Below are 23,155 nucleotides of genomic sequence, written 5' to 3' on the forward strand. Positions count from 1 at the left end.
AACAATAGCATAATAGCTTGTTCTATGGCTAGTTACCACCCAAGAAGCAGCCTCTTTTTGCTCAACATGTGCCTTTCACAGAGAAGAACTTTCCTGAAGCATATCAGTCTGATGCTGACTTCACAGTTCAGTCCAACCCCGAAATACCAGGCAATCCCTCTCTGATCGAGAGAAACGGCAAAACCCCATACGTACGTTTTGGCCTATTGTGGGCCTCGTCAGTGAGGTGCAGCCATATTCCTCTAGGCACACTGAGCAACGGGTCCACGTTTGGATTCCTGCATCACACTTAGGGAGACTTCCCTAAGAGTCATAATTTGCATAAATAAAAAGAGAGAAGCACTCAACCTGGAAACGAACAATAGCATAATAGCTTGTTCTATGGCTAGTTACCACCCAAGAAGCAGCCTCTTTTTGCTCAGCATGTGCTTTTCACAGAGAAGAACTTTCCTGTAGCATATCAGTCTGATCCTGACTTAACAGTACATTCCAGCCCTGAAATACTAGGCAATCCCTCTCTGAACGAAAGAAACGGCAATACCCTAGACGTACGTTTCAGCTTATTGTGGGCCTCATCAGTGAAGTGCAGCCATATCCCTCTAGGCACACTGAGCAATGGGTCCATGCCTGGATTCCCACATCACACTTAGGGAGACTTCCCTAAGAGTCATAATTTGCATAAATTAAAAGAGAGAGGCAGGCCAGCCTCCGCCACAGAGGAATATGGCTCATTCTACTAGGTCAGTTGCCACTTCTTGGGTTTTCAAGAATGAGACTTCAGTTGTTCAAATTTGCAAAGCAGTCACTTGGTCTTCTTTGCACACCTTTACTAAATATTAGTATTGTTTTTGTTTCCTCTGAAGCAGCCTTTGGTAGAAAAGTCCTTGGGGCAGTTGTCTCAGTTTACTAATTATGCCTGTTTTTCGTAGTTTATTACAAGATATTTTCTTCTTTTGGGTTGTGGATTTAATTTCTCAGGGAAAAAAGCTGTTTTTCTCAATCCCTTCTACAGCTTGGGTATTAGTTCTCATGTGTAACGGATCGTGGACTCTCACCACCTACATGAAAGTAAACATAATTTACGCTTGCCTGATAAATTCATTTCTTTTATGGCAGCGAGAGTCCACGAGCCCTCACCCTTTTCTTGGGGTTGATTTATTTTAAGAACATCTTTTTGGCTCTTACTCCTTCTTAAACCTTACTGCTTGGCTATTTATTAAATTAAGGTTTTTGTGAGGTGGTAAAACAGGGGCCTTCTCTTAACTTTTTTGAAGTCTACAATGTATTTTTTTGAGATTGGTCTACAGAACTGCACTCGATACTGAAGGCGAGATATTACCAGGGATTTATATAGTGACAGAATTATACTCTCCTCTCTTGCATCAATGCCTCTTTTAATGCATGCTAGTATCTTATTAGCCTTAGAAGCTGTAAATACTCCCAAATTCCTTTTCTCCTCTGTTTTGCCAAGTCTAGTACCATTTAAATAATAGGTTGCCTTCCATGATATAACTCTAAATACTCACAGAAAACATAATTTATACTTGTCTGATATATTTGTTTCTTTCATGGTGGCAAGAGTCCACAATCCATTACATATGGGATATACATTCACTAGGAGGAGGCAACAATTCCAAAAGATTTCTTTCCCCCTCCGATTTGCTTGCTATTTTTAATGATACAATAAAAGACAAGTTTTATTTTTCTGAGTTTTCTGGAGTGCTGCCGTTTTCAAAGTTTCCCAAACGGCAAGAGCCCTATAAAACCCCTTCCACCTCACACATATATTAGTTTAAAGTATAGCCAAGCAGTAAGGTTTAAGAAGGAGTAAGAGCCAAAAAAAGAGCAGGGAAAAATAAATCTACCCTAAGAAAAGGGTGGAGGCTTGTGGACTCTTTGGGACTGCAAAATCCACTGGGATCCTCTGAGATAGATCTTGGTAAATATATGGGCTTCTTTTACCCTATCCAGGAGTTCAAAAAGCAGAGGAAGGAGGTATTGGTTCTTTATGGTTATTGTGTCTAGGGCCAGATAATCCACACATGGTCTGAGTGCTCCATCTTCCCCACAAAAAATATACCTGCCCCTGTGGGAGAGGTTGAAGGCCTGATAAACCCTTTAGCAAGATTTTCTTTAATATACTCTTTTAGATGTTTGAGCTCTAGGCTTGACATTGGATAGATTCTTCCATAGAGTATGGCAGAGCCAGGGAACAGGTCTATTGGGCAATCATATGGCCTTCATGGGGGAAGGTGATCTGCCCCTTTCTTTTTGAAAAACATCAACAAACTCCTGATACAGGACACTGAATTTGTGTTTCGAGAATGGTATAAATGGAGTAATATCCATTTTCTCTGTACTTAGAAATAGGGTGAGACACATAACTGAGGATAACGTGAGAGTACCTGTCTTCCAATTGATACTTGGGTTATGTAACCGGAGCCATGGAAGGTCTAGTATAAGAAGGAATAAAGGAAATGAGACAACATCAAAGTGGATATGCTCAATGTGTTTATTCACGAGTTTCATTTGTAGTGGCCCTGTTTTAAACTTCACAAATTTTGAGTGCAACAGCAGTTCTTTTCTGTTTTTGAAAGCAGACCCCATAGTTCATCAGTCTCTACAGAAGTGAAGACAGAACTGAGCTCTCCTTTTTGCTCATATGAGTATTGCCTTGTGGCTCTTTCTCTCCTACTCTCCCTTAGTGACCAGTCCATCCAAATCACTAGGGCAATGATATCTTCAAGCCAAGTAGGAGGATCTTGATGTACCAGCTCATCCTTTAAAGTTTCTGAGAGCCCAGTTCTGAACTGATCCCGGAGGGCTGGTTAGTTCCAGTCTGTATCAGCAGAGATACATATTAATTCACTAATATATTCTTCAACATGTCTGCGACCTTCGGGAAGCACTCGAAGAGCTGTCTCCGTTGATGAGGTGCAATGAGGGTCATTGTATGATACATGCATGGCTGATAAGAAAGCATCTAGGGACTCCAATTTGTTGCTGTTAGTGAGGAACAAATAGCTGAGGCTCCCCAGAGAGCAAAGAAATTATTGTGTGGACCTTTACAATGTCAGTTGAGTATTTCCTGGGTTTGACTGCAAACTATTAGTACAATAGCTGCTTCTATCCTCAGAGAAATGCTCAGGCAGAGGAATGTTGGGCTCCAATACAGGTGTAACATTACTTGGTAGGTCAGTTGAAGCTGCAGGAAGTGGAGCTGGAGAGGACACCTGTATACTCTCCATTTGCTGAAACAAAAGGTTTTGCAGCTAGTGCATCTCTTTCATATTTTGAGGCCTATTTATCAAGCCGTCAACCGCAAATACGCTGGAATTCCGCAGCGTAATTGTGGAGAGCTTGATTCGCCTTATTTATCAAACCCTACAGGCCGGCAAAAGTAGAAATTTGTGACGTAACACACAATCCGCCGGTCTCAGTCCGACACAGATTGATGCTTATGTCACTACAGATGTTCCGAATACAAATTCGGCACTATCTGACTACTTTTGGAAGTTAACAAATATCTAACAGGTACGTTCACCACTATTCCGGCCCAGCGTACCTGGTTTTCAATCCACCGCCCTGGAGGCGGCGGATGCCATAGGAATTAATGGGAGTCTGAAAGCAGCAAAAGCTCATGTTCGCTGTTGCCCGATATCCCATTGATTCCTATGGGAGAATAAAAGTTATGTTTACACCTAACACCCTAACATAAGCCCAAGTCTAAACACCCCTAATCTGCTGCCCCCTACACCGCTGCCACCTAGATTATACTTATTAACCCCTATTCTGCCACCCCGACACCGCCGCCACCTACATTATACTTATTAACCCCTAATCTACTGCCCCCTATACCGCCGCCACCTACATTATACATATTAACCCCTATTTTACCGCCCCGCCACCACCTACATTAAGTTATTAACCCCTATCCCACCTCTCCTGGAGCCCACCAAAACTAAATACATCTATTAACCCCTGAACCCCTGGCCTCCCACATCATTAGCACTTACTAAACCTATTAACCCCTAAACCGCCAGCCCCCCATATCGCCATAACTAAATTAACCTATTAACCCCTAAACCTAACAACCCGCTAACTGTACATTAAATATTAACTCATCCCTATCTTATAATAAATTAAAACTTACCTTTAAAATTACATTAAACTGTATTAAATTAATAATTAACCTACCCTAACTATTATAATAAAATAATATTAAACTATATTACATTAATAATTAACCTACCCTAACTATTATAATAAAATTACATTAAACTATGTTAAATTATTAATTAATCTAACCTAACTTTTATAATAAAATTACATTAAACTACAAATTAAATTAACTATATTATATATTTAGAAACATAACCCTACTCAAATAATTTAAATCTACACTAAAAAATTACTAAGTTACAACAAACTAACAAACTCTAAGTTAAAAAAAAAAATAAATACTAAGTTACAAAAAGTATAAAATAAATTAACAAAGATTTAAACTAATTACACCTAATCTAAGGGCCCTATGAAAATAGAAAAGCCCCCCCCCCCCCCAAAAAAAAAAACCTAACCTACAATAACTACAAATAGCCCTTAAAAGGGCCTTTTGCGGGGCATTGCCCCAAAGATATCAGCTCTTTTACCTGTAAAAAAAAATACAAATACCCCCCAACAGTAATACCCACCACCCACACAACCAACCCCCCAAATAAAAGCCTAACTAAAAGCTCCCCATTGCCCTGAAAAGGGCATTTGGATGGGCATTGCTCTTAAAAGGGCATTTAGCTCTATTGCACCCAAACCCTAATCTAAAAATAAAACCCACCCAATAAACCCTTAAAAAAATCCTAACACTAACCCCTGAAGATCGACTTACAGTTTTGAAGATCCGACATCCATCCTCCAAGAAGCCGGCAGAAGTCTTCATCCAAGAGGCCGAAGTCTTCATCCACGCCCGCAGAAGTCTTCACCCAGACGGCATCTTCTATCTTCATCCATCCGGCACGGAGCAGCTCCATCTTCCAGACATCCGACGCAGAACATCCTTTTCCATCAACGTCTTCTTGAAAGCTCAATCCTATTGGCTGATTGCAACAGCCAATGGGATTTTTTCAATCTTAATTCCTATTGGCTGATAGAATTCTATCAACCAATCGGAATCTAAGGGACACCATCTTGGATGACGTAATTTAAAGGAACATTCATTGTTCAAGAAGACGTTGATGGAAGAGGATGCTTTGCGTCGGATGTCTGGAAGATGGAGCCGCTCCACGCCGGATTGATGAAGATAGAAGATGCCTTCCAGGTGAAGACTTTTGTAGGCTTGGATGAAGACTACGGCCGCTTGGATGAAGACTTCTGCCGGCTTCTTGGAGGATGGATGTCGGATCTTCAAAACTGTAAATTGATCTTCAGGGGTGTTAGGATTTTTTAAGGGTTTATTGGGTGGGTTTTATTTTTAGATTAGGGTTTGGGTGCAATAGAGCTAAATGCCCTTTTAAGGGCAATGCCCATCCAAATTGCCTTTTCAGGGCAATGGGGAGCTTAGTTTTTTTTAGTTAGGCTTTTATTTGGGGGGTTGATTGTGTGGGTGGTGGGTTTTACTGTTGGGGGGTATTTGTATTTTTTTTTTACAGGTAAAAGAGTTGATTTCTTTGGGGCAAGTTTATTGTAGGTTAGGGTTTTTTTTTATTTTGGGGGGATTTTTTATTTTCATAGGGCCCTTAGATTAGGTGTAATTAGTTGAAATCTTTGATAATTTATTTTTTATTTTTTGTAATTTAGCTGTGTATTTTTTTTTTGTAACTTAGAGTGTGTTATTTTTTGTAACTTTTTAGTGTAGATTTAAATTATTTGAGTAGGGTTAGGTTTCTAAGATCTAAAAGCTGTTAAATTCAGAGCTTTTAGATCTTAATGAAAGAATTGTCCTTGTGATAAAAGATTCTACCTTATAGAAAGACTCCAGGGTGGATAACTAGACATTTGAACCTATCAGGCCAGAGGTAAACATCAGTCCAGGAAAGGACTCAGAGGCTGAGAACCAGTGATACTTGCAGATACACAGGAAGAGTCGTCAGACAGGCAGGCAGTTAGTCAGACACCAGCCGGGCAGTAAGGCACCAAAACAGGAGGCAGGATAGGAGTCTGAAACAGGCCAAGTTCAGGATCCATGGAGACAAAATCAGTTCCAAATCAGCAGGCAAGAGAATAGTCAGAAGGCAATCCAAAAAGGTCAAAGGGCATTCAGCAAACAGCAGTGGTCCAAATTCAGGCAAAGGTCAGCAACAGTATAAGAGAAAAGTGATAGCACACCCAGGAACAGATCTAGTCCTATACATGGGCACTGGCAGGAAGCAGCTTTTATAGGCTGCTGATTAGGTAGGTGGAGCTAGAGAGCCAGCCAGTGCAGGCAGTAGGATTCAATAATCCTCACAAAGAACCAGAGTCCTTCAGTGACTGAGGAGAATAAGCCAATATCCAGAGACTGGAGGTTGCAGGATCGATTCTGGGCACGCTCTGACAGAACCAAGTCCTTCAGGCCAAGCTGGAGCAATCAGAATTACTGACACATGCTCCTGCTTGATCGATGGAGGAAAAATGTAAATGAGATGAAATGACCAGATAAATTCTAGAGCATCTAATAGTTCCATTTGCGGTACCCATGACCTGTCACAATATCTGGGAAACTTGTGATTCAATAGAGAGGCCATTAGATCTATTTTTGGGTGGCACCATCATTTCACTATCTGATCAAACTCCTTCTGGTTCAGAGACCATTCCCCTAGGTGAAAAACTTGACAAATCAGAAAATCTGCTTCCCAGTTGTTTACTCCTGGAATATGAATTCCTGAGCTCTTGCAATGATTTTTTCTGCCCACTTCAGAATGTAATACACCTTCTTCATGAATAAGGAACTGCAAGTTCCTCCCTGATCATTCATATACGCCACAGCCATGACGTCTGACTGGAATCTCAGAAATTATTCTTGCTTGCTAACTTTTGAGGATAGCACAGTGTTCCAAAATATTGAATGGTAACCTTGCCTCCTGAGGAGACCAAACTCCCTGCACTCTTCGAGACTCCCAGACTGCACTCCAATCAGATAAACTGGTGTCTGTGATCACTACTCAAGATAACAGAAGGAATGTTGCCCTTTAAATCACAGGGTGATGAGTCTGCTACCAAGAGAGAGACTGCCTGTTGTTGATATCCAGGAAGATCTTATGTGAGAGATGAGTGTAATCTCAGTTGCGCTACTGAAGAATCTTTAGCTGTAGAGGGTGCAAATGAAATCTTGAAAAAGGAATTAGATCAGAAGCTGCCACCATTAAGCCTACTACATCAATGCACTGAGCAACTGAATGATGAGACACAGGCCTCTAGTTATCAAGCCGTCAACCGCAAATACGCTGGAATTCTGCAGCGTATTTGTAGCGAGCCTGATTCGCCTTAGTTATCAAACCCTACAGACCGGCAAAAGTAGAATTTTGTGACGTAGCATACAATCCGCCGGTCTCAGTCCGACACAGATCGATGCTTACGTCACTACAGATGTTCCAAATGCAAGTTCGGCACTATCTGACTACTTTTGCTAGTTATCAAATAACTACCAAGTACGCTCGCCACTATTGCGGCCCAGCGTACCTGGATTTCAATCCAGGATGCCATAGGAATCAATGGGAGTCTGAAAGCAGCGAAAGCTCATGTTCGCTGCTGCCCGATATGCCATTGATTTCTATGGTAGTGTCTACACCTAACACCCTAACATGTACCCCGAGTCTAAACACCCCTAATCTGCCCCGCCGCCACTATAATAAACATATTAACCCATAAACCTAAGTCTAACCCTAAACCTAACACCCATTAACTTAAATATAATTTAAATAAATCTAAATAAATATTCCTATAATTAACTAAATTATTCCTATTTAAAACTAAATACTTACCTTTAAAATAAACCCTAAGCTAGCTACAATATAACTAATAGTTACATTGTATCTAGCTTAGGGTTTATTTTTATTTTACAGGCAAGTTTGTATTTATTTTAAATAGGTACAATAGTTATTAAATCGTTATCAACGATTTAATAACTACCTAGTTAAAATAAAGACAAAAGTACCTGTAAAATAAAACCTAACCTAAGTTACAATTACACCTAACACTACACTATAATTAAATGAATTACCTACATTAAAATAAATTAATTACAATTAAATAAAATTAACTAAAGTACAAAACCCCCCCCCCACTAAATTACAGAACATAATAAAATAATTACAAGAATTTTAAACTAATTACACCTTAACTAATCCCACTAATAAAATAAAAAAGCCCCCCAAAATAAAAAAGCCTTACCCTATACTAAATTACAAATAGCCCTTAAAAGGGCTTTTTGCGGGCATTGCTCCAAAGTAATCAGCTCTTTTACCTGTAAAAAAAATTACAATACCCCCCCAACATTAAAACCCACCACCCGCACATGCAACCCTACTCTTAAACCCACCCAATCCCCCCTTAATAAAACCTAACACTAACCCCTTGAAGATCACCCTTCCTTGAGACGTCTTCACCCAACCGGGCCGAAATCCTCAACGAAGCCGGGCAGAAGTGGTCCTCCAGACGGGCAGAAGTCTTCATCCAAGCCAGGCAGAAGAGGTCCTCCAGACGGGCAGAAGTCTTCATCCAGACAGCATCTTCTATCTTCATCCATCCGGAGTGGGTCCATCTTCAAGACATCCGACGTGGAGCATCCTTCCAGGCTGATGACTACACAACAAATTCTATCAGCCAATCAGAATTAAGCCAATAGGATTGAGCTCGCATTCTATTGGCTGATTGGAACAGCCAATAGAATGCGAGCACAATTCTATTGGCTGATTGCATCAGCCAATAGGATTTTTCCTACCTTAATTCCGATTAACTGATAGAATTCTATCAGCCAATCAGAATTCAAGGGACGCCATCTTGGATGACGTCATTTAAAGGAATATTCATTCATCGGGTAGTCGTCGGCCTGGAAGGATGCTCCGCGTCGGATGTCTTGAAGATGGACCCGCTCTGCTCCGGATGGATGAAGATAGAAGATGCCGTCTGGATGAAGACTTCTGCCCATCTGGAGGACCACTTCTGCCCGGCTTCGTTGAGGACTTCGGCCCGGTGGGGTGAAGAGGTCTCAAGGTAGGGTGATCTTCAAGGGGTTAGTGTTAGGTTTTATTAAGGGGGGATTGGGTGGGTTTTAGAGTAGGGTTGGGTGCGTGGGTTTTAATGTTGGGGTACAGGTAAAAGAGCTGATTACTTTGGGGCAATGCCCCTCAAAAAGCACTTTTAAGGGCTATTTGTAATTTAGTATAGGGTAGGGCTTTTTTTATTTTGGGGGGCTTTTTTATTTTATTAGGGGGATTAGATTAGGTGCAATTAGTTTAAAATTCCTGTAATTATTTTATTATTTTCTGTAATTTTGTGGGGTTTTTTTGTACTTTAGTTAATTTTATTTAATTGTAATTAATTTATTTTAATTTAGGTAATTCATTTAATTATAGTGTAGTGTTAGGTGTAATTGTAACTTAGGTTAGGTTTTATTTTACAGGTACTTTTGTATTTATTTTAACTAGGTAGTTATTAAATAGTTAATAACTATTTAATAACTATTGTACCTAGTTAAAATAAATACACACTTGCCTGTAAAATAAAAATAAACCCTAAGCTAGATACAATGTAACTATTAGTTATATTGTAGCTAGCTTAGGGTTTATTTTATAGGTAAGCATTTAGTTTTAAATAGGAATAATTTAGTTAATTATAGGAATATTTATTTAGATTTATTTAAATTATATTTGTTAGTGGGTGTTAGGTTTAGGGGTTAATATGTTTATTATAGTGGTGGCGATGTAGGGTGGGCAGATTAGGGGTTAATAAATATAATGTAGGTGGCGGTGGGCTCCGGGAGCGGCGGTTTAGGGGTAAAACAATTTATTTAGTTGCGGCGGGGTCCGGGAGCGGCAGGATAGGGGTTAATAACTTTATGTAGGTGGCGACGGTGTAGGTGGCTGCAGATTAGGGGTTAATATGTATAATGTAGGTGGCGGTGGGCTCTGGGAGCGGCGGTTTAGGGGTTAATACATTTATTAGAGTTGTGGCGGGGTCCGTGAGCGGCGGTTTAGGGGTTAATAACTTTATTTAGTTGCGGTGGGGTCCGGGAGCGGTGGTATAGGGGTTAATAACTTTATTTAGTTGCGGTGGGCTCCGGGAGCGGCGGTATAGGGGGTAAAACAGTATAATATAGTGTGGGTGCTTAGTGACAGGGTAGCAAGAAAGCTGTGAAAAAGCCGAAGAGCAGCAAGATCGATGACTGTTAGTTAACAACAGACCGCTGCTCATCGCTCCGTACTTGGTGCGCGGCTTTTTGACAGCTTTTTTGATAATTTTGGAGAATGTATTTAGGTCCGCGGCAGCGATGTTAGGCGAACTTAGGCGAGCGTATTGGTGCTGTCGAATACAAGAAAGTCGACGGCTTGATACATAGAGGCCAGAGCCTGTAACTTTGCACTTGTGTCTGACACTTCTTTGCGAGAGACAGATGTATGACCACTGAATCTATGAGTATTCATAGAAAGGAGACTTTCATCTAAAGAAGTAAATAGCTCTTCAAAAGAAGTAAGGAGCCACTGCCATCCCCTAAACTCTCACCACTGATAGCAGAGCTCCCAGAACCTTTGTAAATATGCTGGATGCCATAGCTAAACCAAAAGGCAGAGCTGCAAACTGGAAATGTTTGTCTAGAAAGGCCAACCTGAGATATTGGAAATGATCTCTGTAAATGGGGATTTGAAAGTAGGCATCCTTTATGTTTATTGTGGTTATAAACTGACCTTCTTATACCAAGGATAGAATGGTTCAAAGCATTTTCATCTTGAAGGTGGGAAGTCACAAGAATTTGCTTAAAGTTTCAGACTTAGAATGTTCCTTATCTCTTTGGAACTATGAACAGATTTAAATAAAACAACAGAGTAATTTCTGATTCTGGAACTGGAATGATGAGGCCCAGGTCTTGAACAAATTTGAAAAAGACCCTTGCTATTGTCTGATTATTGGAAACATGTGACTGGAGGGACCTTCCTCAAGTAGACCTGGATCAGAAACCTATTCTGTATCCCTAAGAAACTATATTTAGGACCCAAGGATCTTGAGCAGACCTTAAAAAAGAATTTACTGAAAAATGCTCAATCTGCCCACTACTAGAACTGAGTCTGGCTCAGGGGATCACACCATCATATAGACAATGTAGTAGTGGCAGATTTTTTTTTTATCTTGCTTAAATTTGTTCCAGGCATTACCTGTTTCCTGGAGGCCTTGGAAGACTCAGATTTCTTTCTAGAGGAAGAGGATTTTTAGTTTCTAGACTGAGAAAAGGTACAAAAATGACCAGCAAGTATGTTCTTGCCTTTAGCCCTTTTGTCTTGTAAAATGGAACCCTTACCACCAGAAGGAAGATTTTCCTTTGATAAGCTTCCTATCCATAGGATCTTTGAAAGATCAGTGCTATCCTCCAAAGTAAATATAGTGGAAATAGCAGCATTTACTTTGAGGATAGTTTCCCACAGTTCCACACTCATAGTAGTGTTTGGAACAGAACATCTTTTTGAATTTTGTGGAAGGCAAAAAAGGAATTCCTGACTTTTTCCATTCTTTTGAAATTACATCTGCAAATTAAATTAGCCACAGCATAAAGTTAATATCAGAATCTAATTTATAAATACCAGTGATTTAAATAATAATCAAGTGATCCTACGAACCTCCCAGACCCTGACAACAATAACACCTAACAAACTTGGCCAGCAATTAATCAATTAGAAAAACAGAAAACATCAAGATTGGAGGTTAATGGAGAAAAGCATGGGGGTAAGGAAGGAAAGTTCTAGGGATGAGATAATCGGTTCAAAGAAAAAGATCCATAGAATGTGAAAAACTTTGTTTCTACAGAAATTGACTTTTTAGGAGTCAACAAAAACAATAAATCTAAGAAAAAAAATTGCATACCAATAGTATGCAGAGGCACAGAACCAGAGCCTACAGAGATAGTAACATCAGTCACATAGGTGAGTAAAATAAAATTCGACAATTTGACACTTATAACACAAGAGGGCTCTTCTTACATATCTCATAGGATGACAATTAAGTAGATTTTACTTAAGAAAGTATACACATAGGGGTCAATTTATTATAGTGAGAGCAGACATGATACGATGTAGTGTATCATGTCCGCAGCACATCGATAAATGCCAACAGTATATGCTGTCGGCATTTATCATTGCACCAGCAGTTCTTGTGAACATCTGGTGCAATAACGCCCCCTGCAGATTCTGTCAATCAACCCGATCATATTCAATCGGGTTGATTTCTGTCCGCCGCCTCAGAGCAGGTGGATAGGTTATGGAGCAGCGGTCTTCTGTTTCCGGCGAGCCTGAGGGCTCCCCGGAAACACCGGGCATCAAGCTCCGTATGGAGCTTGATAAATTTACCTCTAACAACTGAAACTATTTTTTAACCGTAATAAAATAATATATAAGGGGGTTTAATAACCACATTTTCTGCATCAAGAACATATTCTGTAAGTGCAACTCAAACTACAAGTTTCAGTTGTCATTTGGATTCAATTTTGTGATGTTCTTTTTTCTGCTTTAAGTGTCAAGCTTCTGCTTCTGAACTAAGCTAACAATGGAAAAGCATGTAGAGGATGCTCAAATACATTTATATTTGAAAAGGGTCAAAAATTGACCTTAAACATGTAATTACTTTTATGCATTGCTTCATGTGCACATCATTTTTCATGTATAGTGATGCGTCTATCTAAATACCCGTCTACTTTGTGTGTAATGTCAGAGTATATGAATATTATGATGAATATTACATATGTGTACATATATATATATATATATATGTATATTTTATACGCTGTATATGTTAGATGAGAACTCAGGATTAATTAAACATGAGTTTGTTGAACACAGCTTCTAATACACGTCTATCAGGATTGACGATCAGTAGAGCCTTTTTGAAACACAAACATTTCTTTTCTAAAGGAAATAGCTCAGTGACCCTATTCATTTGACTATATATGCAGATTTTATAACCTCAGAACATTTGGTGAGGTGAGAAAAGAATGTGTTCAAGGACCCCTTTGGAATTTGACACGTGTGATACAACAGTTCTATCTCACTGAATCTCTATTTGAAGACTTACTGCAAAAACCCCTCTTGGGGGAAGGTGACACAAATAAAATCAAATACACATCTGCACTGCTGGCTAAACAGGACACAGGCCCATATATATGGATTTCCTCCAAGAGAAATGCCGATCCGTCTGAAGAAATGTGAGAACTGCAAACATTTTTCAAGGGGAACTGATAATTAGCACAAATTTGTTTTGAATGACTCAGGCTATGTGGCTGATAATACCAGATGTGGTGATTAAAATAACACAGAGAAAACAAAGACAGATGCTGAGATCTACATAGACAGGATTCACTTGGAATACAGTACAATACTGAATTAAAAATAAGCTATTATTCACATATAAATGCCAGGATACCGATAAAATTGTAATGCATTTTAAGCTACTAATTAGCAGTATTAAATTGCCTTGATATAATAAAATGTTAATAATATAACATATTTGGTATCAGAATAATCAAAAAAAAAAATAACCTAATATTAACCATCTGTAATTGGGGTTATATATGATTAATGCAGAGAGTGTGATCTGATTAAATAACCATTTTATAAAAAAAAAATTAACTTGCTTAAAAATGTCAGAAATGCTGTATTGTATTGCTATGTTGTACTGTATGCTGCCACCTGGTGTTATGTTGCGAGAACTACAGCCAGAAGGTTCTTTCTGGCTGTTAAAAATGAAATTTCCAAGGGCCAATCCGATTTAGACTTCCCAGATAACCAATGGGAAGGTCAGCTCCCGTAGTGCCACCCACATGATGTCATCAATGATTATATAATGGGAGTGTTGAATGCACAAGAGAGAGTTGTCTGTAACTTGTTGAAAATTAGTGATCTGATTTTGGCTGCGATATACCTGAAAAAAAAAAAGTTCACTTCAGCAAGGAGCTTAAAACTTATCCTTGATTTGTGCAAAAACCTTCTTTCAAATGAGATGACCTAAAGACCGCTACGAATTGGTTCAAAATTGGTGAAGTATATTGTATTTTAAATTGGTAGTTATAAGCCTAGGTATTGTTCAAATCTGTGTCTGAATTGGCTAAGTAACTCATCTATACAAGTTCTGATATTGTCGGTTAATTTTGTATTAGGATAAATTGCAGTTAAATAACAGAATATATATTTTATCCTATTGTTTTATAAACACTGTTTAGAATTGTATTGCTTGGATGTTAAAGGTTTTTAGTCCCATTGTGTTAAATAAATAAGGCTGAATTGTGAAGGTATATTGTTCTGGGTTTTGTAAGAAGAATAGCATATCTTAAGAGTTGGTTCTAACGCATATAAACTTTTATTTAGTTTCCTTTTATTGCAAATATAGTTCAATATGTTCATGGATATTAACTAAATAAAAGAATTCAGGTATTTATATTAATTGTATGGTCTAGTAGATGCATGGTTAATTAGGGTTTCTATTTCTTTGTATTGTGTTTATAACCCTGCCATAAACTTATATATATTATTTGGATAGCACTGCTAAGATTTCCATAAATATACTGACATAATAATTGGAGGCACTGCTGAGATTTAATAATATCCATCATAATTGATATAATATATTTGTAAGTAAATAGAAATTATTATAAAAGAGAAAAAAAAAAAAAAATAATTCATATTTCGATATTAATATTTTGAAGATATAATTTTTTTTTGAAAAGTTGAAATATTAATTTTCATATTTCGAGATTGACATTAATATCTTGAAATATTATTAAAGATTAATTTTGAAAAATTAATAAAAATATTAATTTTTCATATTTCAAAATTAATCAAAAATATTAAATTTTCATATTTTCAAAGTTAATCAAAAATATTAATTTTTCATATTTCGGAATATTAATTTTTCATATTTCAAAATTAATAATATTTTTTTTTTTTTTTAAATATAAAATTTTTCTCTCTTTTTATTGGCAAAAATTGTATTAGCATTTTATTTAAATAAATACTAAACCAATACAATAATGTCTGTAGCCAGAAGTGACTCATTTAATTCTATACATAGCAATGAAATTGGTCCCATTACAATACCCATTACTAAAGGTCAGGTCCTTAAGAAAGATATCTTAAGTTACATTAAAGGGAAGTTAAATATTGCTGGTGAATTAAATGATTTTGTGGATATGCTTGAAACTAGGGCTAAAAATATTACCGTTAATAATAATATGTGGAATGAAGAGAATGAATTCTTCCAGGAATTATTAATGATTAATCAATGCAAAGATCCCAAAAAGCGAGAAAAACTAATACTAAAATCTTGGCCCCTTCTAATATGCATAATTGACGAAATGTCGTTTTGTGTCACAGACAAACGATTGCAAATACAGGAGCTAGAAAATAGTATTCGTTCCTCGCGCAGACGCGAAGAGGGTTTAAAAACAGCCAAAAATAAAATGGATGAATTTGCCCAAAACCTAGCCACCTTAGATAAGCACAATATGGACTTAATCGCACAGATACAAGATTTAAATAAACAGCTTGCGCAAAGCCAGAGAGAATTAAGCGATTTAAAAAGGTCATATCGCCATAATGAAAACCCCTATATTAGCAATGAGAATAATACAGATAATGCTAACTCCTGTAGCGAACGCGTCAGGGACGAGGTACGAAAATATATAGAACAACATAGACAAATGACCCCTAACGGGTCAGAAGTAGATTTCCCAAATAGACAATCCCCTCAGGATGTAAATCCAGAGGACAGCTGTAGCGCAGCTGATGCGGGGGAGGGAAACTCTAACAGAGAGTCCCAAAATAAGTCTGATAAAGTCTATGATTCCCATAAAATAATCACCTTCGTACAACGCGCAGTACCTATATTCTCCAATAAGGGAACAACATCTGTAATTGATCATTTACAGGCTTTTGAAAATGCGTTAGCTATAATGAATGTTACAAGTGAGAAATTGAAAATTGAATTTCTACCTTGGGTATTTGACAGTAAGCATCACAAATTCTTTGCCTCACTAAAGGATATGAATATTCATTCCTGGAATGGGGTAAAACAACAATGCAGAAAAGAATTCGGGCAATATCGCACTAAAACTGCCGCGAAAATAGCGGTATATGGTTTAAAGTGTCGTGCGAATCAGAGTCCAGTCGAATTCCTTTCTGTATTGAAAAATGCGTACAGTATGGCTGAAGATAATCCCAGATTTGATGGCTCAGAATTTGTAAATTTATTTTTTGAAGCATTGCCTACACCCATCAAAATCAACTTAGCTAGAGATTTTGATGAGGACTGCTCATTGGAATGGCTGATCAAAGAGAGTACGAAGTTATACTCTATTCAGCAGTCCAGTGAGCAGGGGGTTAAAAAGGAGTCAAAACCCAAAATTGTGGCAGAAACTAGGGTGTCACCTAGCCCCCTCAATTTGAAGTCTAACAAGAGGACTTATGCAGAGGTGGCCAGTCAAAACAGGCCATCTCCACAGAGGTTTAATTCTGCCCCTCCCCCTACACAGGTTGAGGCGCAGGGAGACTATAACCAAAGTGGGGGACATAATCAGGTGAATAATTACTCACAAAGAGAATACTCACCAAATAATTGGTATCCGCGCAAGGGTAGATACAATAGACGGCGAAGATATTCTCAGGGTAACCAGACACCCCAGGTATATAATGCTTCCCAAAATATTAATACTGAACAAGCTGAACCCCAGGGGCAACCACGCCAGAATAGAAATAGTGGCCCTGATTCTGAGGGAACCCAATGGTCCAGGAATCAGTACAATGGGGCACCAAGAGATAGGCCCAGGGGTAGAGGTAACTTGTACAATCAGGTAGATATGCTGTTTACCCAATTAAATCGGTTGAGCGAACAAATCGCTAATATGGGTCAAAAATCTACGGCTCAGCAACCGAACAATACTTTTTTAGGGGTACAGCCAGTGGTCAGCAGTGGACCACAGGCACAGTCATAAATACTACAGTATCACCTGAAGGGGAGGGGAGAGATATACAAAATGTAGTAATAAATATCAATGATACTAATCATGTTATCTCCCCACAGACCGGAAACGGACAAATTAGCTGTGACAATGAGCGACATCAGCCGGGAAAAATTAACCAAACTTTTCCTCTGCAGCTCTCTCCTAACCTTATCTCCACAGATGCAGTACAAAAGAATCCAACCAACCCTGTCATAGGGGAAACAGGTAGGTATGAAATTTCCTCTGCATCGAATGACGCAGCGGATCCAGGTAAAACGTGGCGAAGCCCACAGATGTACAAGAATGCAAATTTTATGTGTGAAATGATAGAAACTGCAGGAAGATATTATGTACTAGTTGAGCTGCAAGATTCAGTCTCCAACCCTATCAGGGGATTAATTGACACTGGGTCACAGGCAACTATCTTATCCCACAGGTACTACACACAGCTAAATGAGCTAACACCCCACAAACCCAAAATAAGAGAATTTGACGGTTCTCTAATAGGTGTTGGGGGTGACTCCCTAAAAGTCTACGGTACTGCCTGGTTAAAATTTAAATTGGGGAACAGGGTCATAAGACACCCTGTCATTATAGTGGATCTGCCAACTGATCGTTTAATTATTGGTAGTGATCTCCTGAAACGATTAAGCACCATAATTGATTGCATAAATAATGTAATTTGGTCGCAAGTTAAACGGCCTATCAATTATGAAAAATCTGGTACATCTCGCACCCGACACAGCTGTCACGTGGTGGAAGAGAAACCAGATGCTGTGGAGATTCATTTCAGGAATAACTCTACACCTGAAATCACTATTCTACAAATAGATGATCAGACTCCTTTTAGTGGCTCTGATGGTAATACTTTTAAAATTTCGCCCGGAAAAATAGCGAATATCTCCCTAGATGGCGATATATTAACCATATCACTCCACAAGGGGGATCCTAAAATCCCTAAAGGGGGAGGCCATGCTCAATACCTCACAGGGATTGAGAGAGTTAAAGAGGATCTATTTATCCCTATACAAGTGCATGACCTTGGTAAAACCAAGTATGCTAAAATAAACTTAAAACAGGAAGCTAGCTACATAAGCGAAGGTTTATTAGCGCAAATAGCTGAACCTAAAGTGATTAAATATCTTTCTCCCCAAGACCACTGTGTCAACGGCCTGGATGACAGGTCTGAAAGCTATAACATCACAGCTAAGTGCTTATTATCTATCTCTATTGGTAATAAGTCAGTGAAGCACCTGTTTTTAGTTTTAAATACTCCCCATAATCAAATATACATTGGCAATGATATCTTACATAGATATGCCATACAAATAGATTTGATTAATTCTTGCCTCTGGAGCAGGTTAAAGGGGGACCCTGAAGTATTTCAGGATGAAAATGCAGCCCTGAAATCAAACCAGCAATTGCCATATGCTGTGAATATGCAGGTATCTAGCGATGTTATAATTCCTGCTGGGGCTGATAAATTTCTTTTACCCTTACAGGTAAAGAGAGGTCAGAAATTAAAAACTTCTGAAACACTGATTTGCCTCTCCCATAGAATACAAAATCTGGGTGTCTCAGTAACCTACACTCCTATGGTGAATATTGGAACTGTTCCAATAAATATTATTGTGCATAACATGACCCCACAGGATATAACATTATCCAAGGGAACTACCATAGGATATGCACTGGAATCAAGTTATTACACTTTTGGATTCCAGAATAATGTAATTGGGCTAATACCTGAAGGATACCTAACTGAAGAACAATTAATAGAACAATCCTTTGCATCTATGCCAGAGGGTCTATTTAATATTCAGTCTATTTATCCCTTCAGCTCAGAGGAAGGCATCTGTAAAATTGAAGAAGCCTCTCTAGTGTTTGATCAGCCAATCAAACAGCAAGATTACCCCAATCCCCAGAGTCATGGGAGCAATATAAATTATAATCAAGGGGATCTCACCTCTAGGTTGGAAGAAGCCTATGAAATAGGACAGCCTGAAATCTTTCCAGGATTTCAGCAAATAGTCGAAGAGCAAATATCCTTAGCCAATGGCTGTTCTAGCGATGATGAACGCCAACAGCTGCGAGAACTCCTGATGGAGTACAAGGATATTTTCGCTAAGGATTCTTATGACTGTGGTACCACAGACTTGCACATTGCAAGAATACAAACAGATCCTAATGCGCCACCTGTATTTGTCAAACAATACAGACTTCCCTTAGCCTCATATGATTCTCTTGCAGAGATCATAAGGAATTTGGAAGAAAGAGGTATTATCAGACAGGTGCACAGCTCTTATAATAATCCTATTCTAGGTGTCCTTAAGCCCAATGGACAATGGCGTTTGTGTGCTGACTTAAGACAGCTAAACAAACGAGTATACATGTCTGGCTGGCCTGTACCATACATTGACCAGTGTCTAGCACAAATGCAGGGATCCAAAATATTCACTGCCATTGATTGTGCACAGGGATATTGGACCATAAAGGTACATGAAAAGGACCAATATAAGCTAGCATTCTCCTTCCAAAAGGTCCAATATGCATTTCAAAGACTTCCTTTTGGATACATAAATTCTGGACATGAATTTGCTGTATTCATGCATAAGGCTATGCCTGATGCACTGGAAAGGGGGACCTTATCTTATGTTGATGATGTTTTAATCAAAAGCACAGACTTTGAAAAACACATCGCAGAGCTTAAACACGTCCTCAGCCAACTTAAAAGGGCAGGTGTCAAATTATCCCTGCAAAAAGCTCAATGGTGCCGCACTCGTGTAAACTTCTTGGGACATGAAGTTACCTCTGAAGGATTAAATCCCCAAAAGAAAAAGGTGGAAGCTATAGTGAATTCTAAAAACCCAACTAACTTAAAGGAATTGAGATCATTCCTGGGTATGACAAATTATTCTCGCAAATTCATTGATAATTATGCGGAATTAGCTAAACCACTACTACTTCTTCTAAAGAAAGATGTGAAATGGCACTGGAGTGAGTCTCAAGAGACAGCCATCAGAGAGCTGAAGAGAAAACTCACTCAAGCACCTTGCTTAGCGTACCCTGAAGGTGGTAAACCTTTCTTCTTAGAGACAGGTTACACAGATATAAGCATGAGTGCTGTGTTATACCAAAAGCATGATAATTTGAACAAAGCCATTGCTTATGCGAGCAAAAATCTATCCCCAGTAGAAATAAAATTTAGCGATTGCGAAAAAGCCCTCTTATCTACTGTATGGGCTCTACAAAATTTCCGCAGCTATATACAGGGCGAGAAAATTATTGTAGAAACGGCCCACCAGCCTTTGCTATATTTGCAAAGTGAGAGAATAAGAGATGGGAATCTGTCTAATAGCCGCATAACAGCGTGGACTCTTTCCTTACAAGGCTGGCCCTTAGAAATTCGCTACAAACAGAATAAAAAGAATCCAGTCGCACAAGGGCTTGCTGAGCTCCACGACTGTACTGCTAGAGATCCTGGGGAAGAATTATCAGAAGATGATTTTCTGGAGGAACAATTGCTTTCCCCATATAAAATATACAATGAGGACCATTGTCAAACATTACCTTGGGTGTATGTTGATGGTTGTTCTTACCACGCCACTATTGATAGTGAGCGCAGATTAGTCGCTGGCATTGGTATAACTTGGACAAATGGAGTCTCAAATATATCTGTAGGTTTCAACATTGGGCCAAGATCCAGTCAAGTTGCAGAACTAACTGCTGTTTTCAAAACCATTGAAATGGCTATTGAACATGGTATTCATGAATTTGTGATCATAACTGACTCAAATTATGTGCGTGACAGTTTTGTTGAATACCTGCCAACTTGGAAAAGAAATGGCATGCAGAAAAGCAATAACAAACCAGTCAAGCATGGCAAATTGTTCTGCGAGATTGATAATCTGGTAGTATCCAATGATTTAACCATACACTGGAAAAAGACCAAGGGTCATTCCAGAGTTTTAGGTCCTGATAAGGAAGGCAATGACCTTGCGGATTCATTAGCCAAACAAGGAGCCATAACTGGAGAACTCCTTAATATTGACCACTTAATGGGTGCAATTCAGGTAGAAGCCATTACCAGAAACCAGGCAAAACAACAGAGTGAGCCTAACTTGGTACAATGGAGTCAGGATTCTCCTAGTGAGGACCTGATCACTAGTCAAAAAGAAGACCCCATTGTAGGCATCTTCTATAAACACATAGAAGATCCTGAAAGCAACCCCATCTCAAAAGATGATTATATTGGCAAAGAAGATCTGAGAATCCTAATAAAATCTAAATCACAATTCAAATTACAGGATGGTTTGTTAATTAGAACCTCCAAAACTGGCATCCAACAGTGGGTAGTACCCACCAAGTTCAGAGGTCTAATGCTTCAACATGCCCATGATGCTCCCACATCTGGTCATCGCGGTGCCAAACTCACGTACGAAATATTGCGTGACTACGCTTTTTGGCCACACATGTTGAAAGATGTTCAAACCTACTGTCAAGGGTGTTTAATCTGTCCACAGTTCCAACCCACTGCACCAACGCATAGAGCGCCATTGCAGAAAAGGGGGATGGTAATGCCATGGTCAGATATACAAATTGATTTTATTGGTCCGGTAACAAGGTCATCAAGAGGTAACAAGTACATGTTAACAGTGACATGCCTGTTCACTAAATGGGTAGAGTGCATTAGTGCACCTAACAATAGTGCTGAAACATGTGCAGCATTGCTCATCAACCATGTATTTTCCAGATTTGGTTTGCCCCAAAGAATCGAATCAGATCGGGGGACCCACTTCACTAGCGAAGTGATGACAAAAATGTGGAAAATACTAGGGGTTAAAAGAAAGCTCCATATTGCTTATAGAGCTGCCTCAAGTGGTGGTGTAGAGCGTTACAACCAATCCATTGTTAAAATCCTCAAAAAGTTTGTGAGTGAAACAGGTAAAGACTGGGATGTAAAACTACCTCTAGTCTTAATGGCATTAAGAGCAACTCCAAGTAGTGCTACCAAGGTGTCGCCTTTTGAGCTGATGACTGGTAGAAGAATGGTTCTACCTCAGCATCTGCTGTACCGTACATCAGACCAAAATTTGATAAACGCTGCCAATACACATCAATATGTGGAAAACCTAAGGAGACACCTGCAACATGCCTTTGCATTTGCTCAAAGGAATTTAGAAAGAGCCGCAACTGCCACTAAAACCTATTATGATCTCAAAACATCCAAAAAGGAATATGAAATAAATGATAAAGTTTATCTTTATAACTTTGGAAGAGATCAGGTTAGGGAGAAGAAATTTCTTCCCTCATGGAAAGGTCCTTTTGTCATTACTGACAAAATATCTCCAGTGGCCTATAAAATACGGATCCCCAAAAATGAAGGTTTCATAGATAAATGGGTACATATAAATCAACTGCGGGCATGTCATCCCAGGTCCCAACTACAAGTCATAGAGGGAGAATGAAGTGTCATATCCCCAAATGCATTAAAGACATACTGTAATTTAAAGATGCCTAACTGATAAACATGAAAGCTCAAAATAACAAACTTTCTTCATAAGAGACTGTCTATGAGGTATACGGTTGATCCTCATCAAATACCACTGACTTTAAGCCAATTCAAATACATGTGTCCTACATCTATTTGAAGTTGGAAGGGGGATTTATGTCAGAGTATATGAATATTATGATGAATATTACATATGTGTACATATATATATATATATATATATATGTATATTTTATACGCTGTATATGTTAGATGAGAACTCAGGATTAATTAAACATGAGTTTGTTGAACACAGCTTCTAATACACGTCTATCAGGATTGACGATCAGTAGAGCCTTTTTGAAACACAAACATTTCTTTTCTAAAGGAAATAGCTCAGTGACCCTATTCATTTGACTATATATGCAGATTTTATAACCTCAGAACATTTGGTGAGGTGAGAAAAGAATGTGTTCAAGGACCCCTTTGGAATTTGACAC

The sequence above is a fragment of the Bombina bombina genome, chromosome 6 (assembly GCF_027579735.1).
Source record: "Bombina bombina isolate aBomBom1 chromosome 6, aBomBom1.pri, whole genome shotgun sequence".
Classification (NCBI taxonomy): Eukaryota; Metazoa; Chordata; class Amphibia; order Anura; family Bombinatoridae; genus Bombina; species Bombina bombina.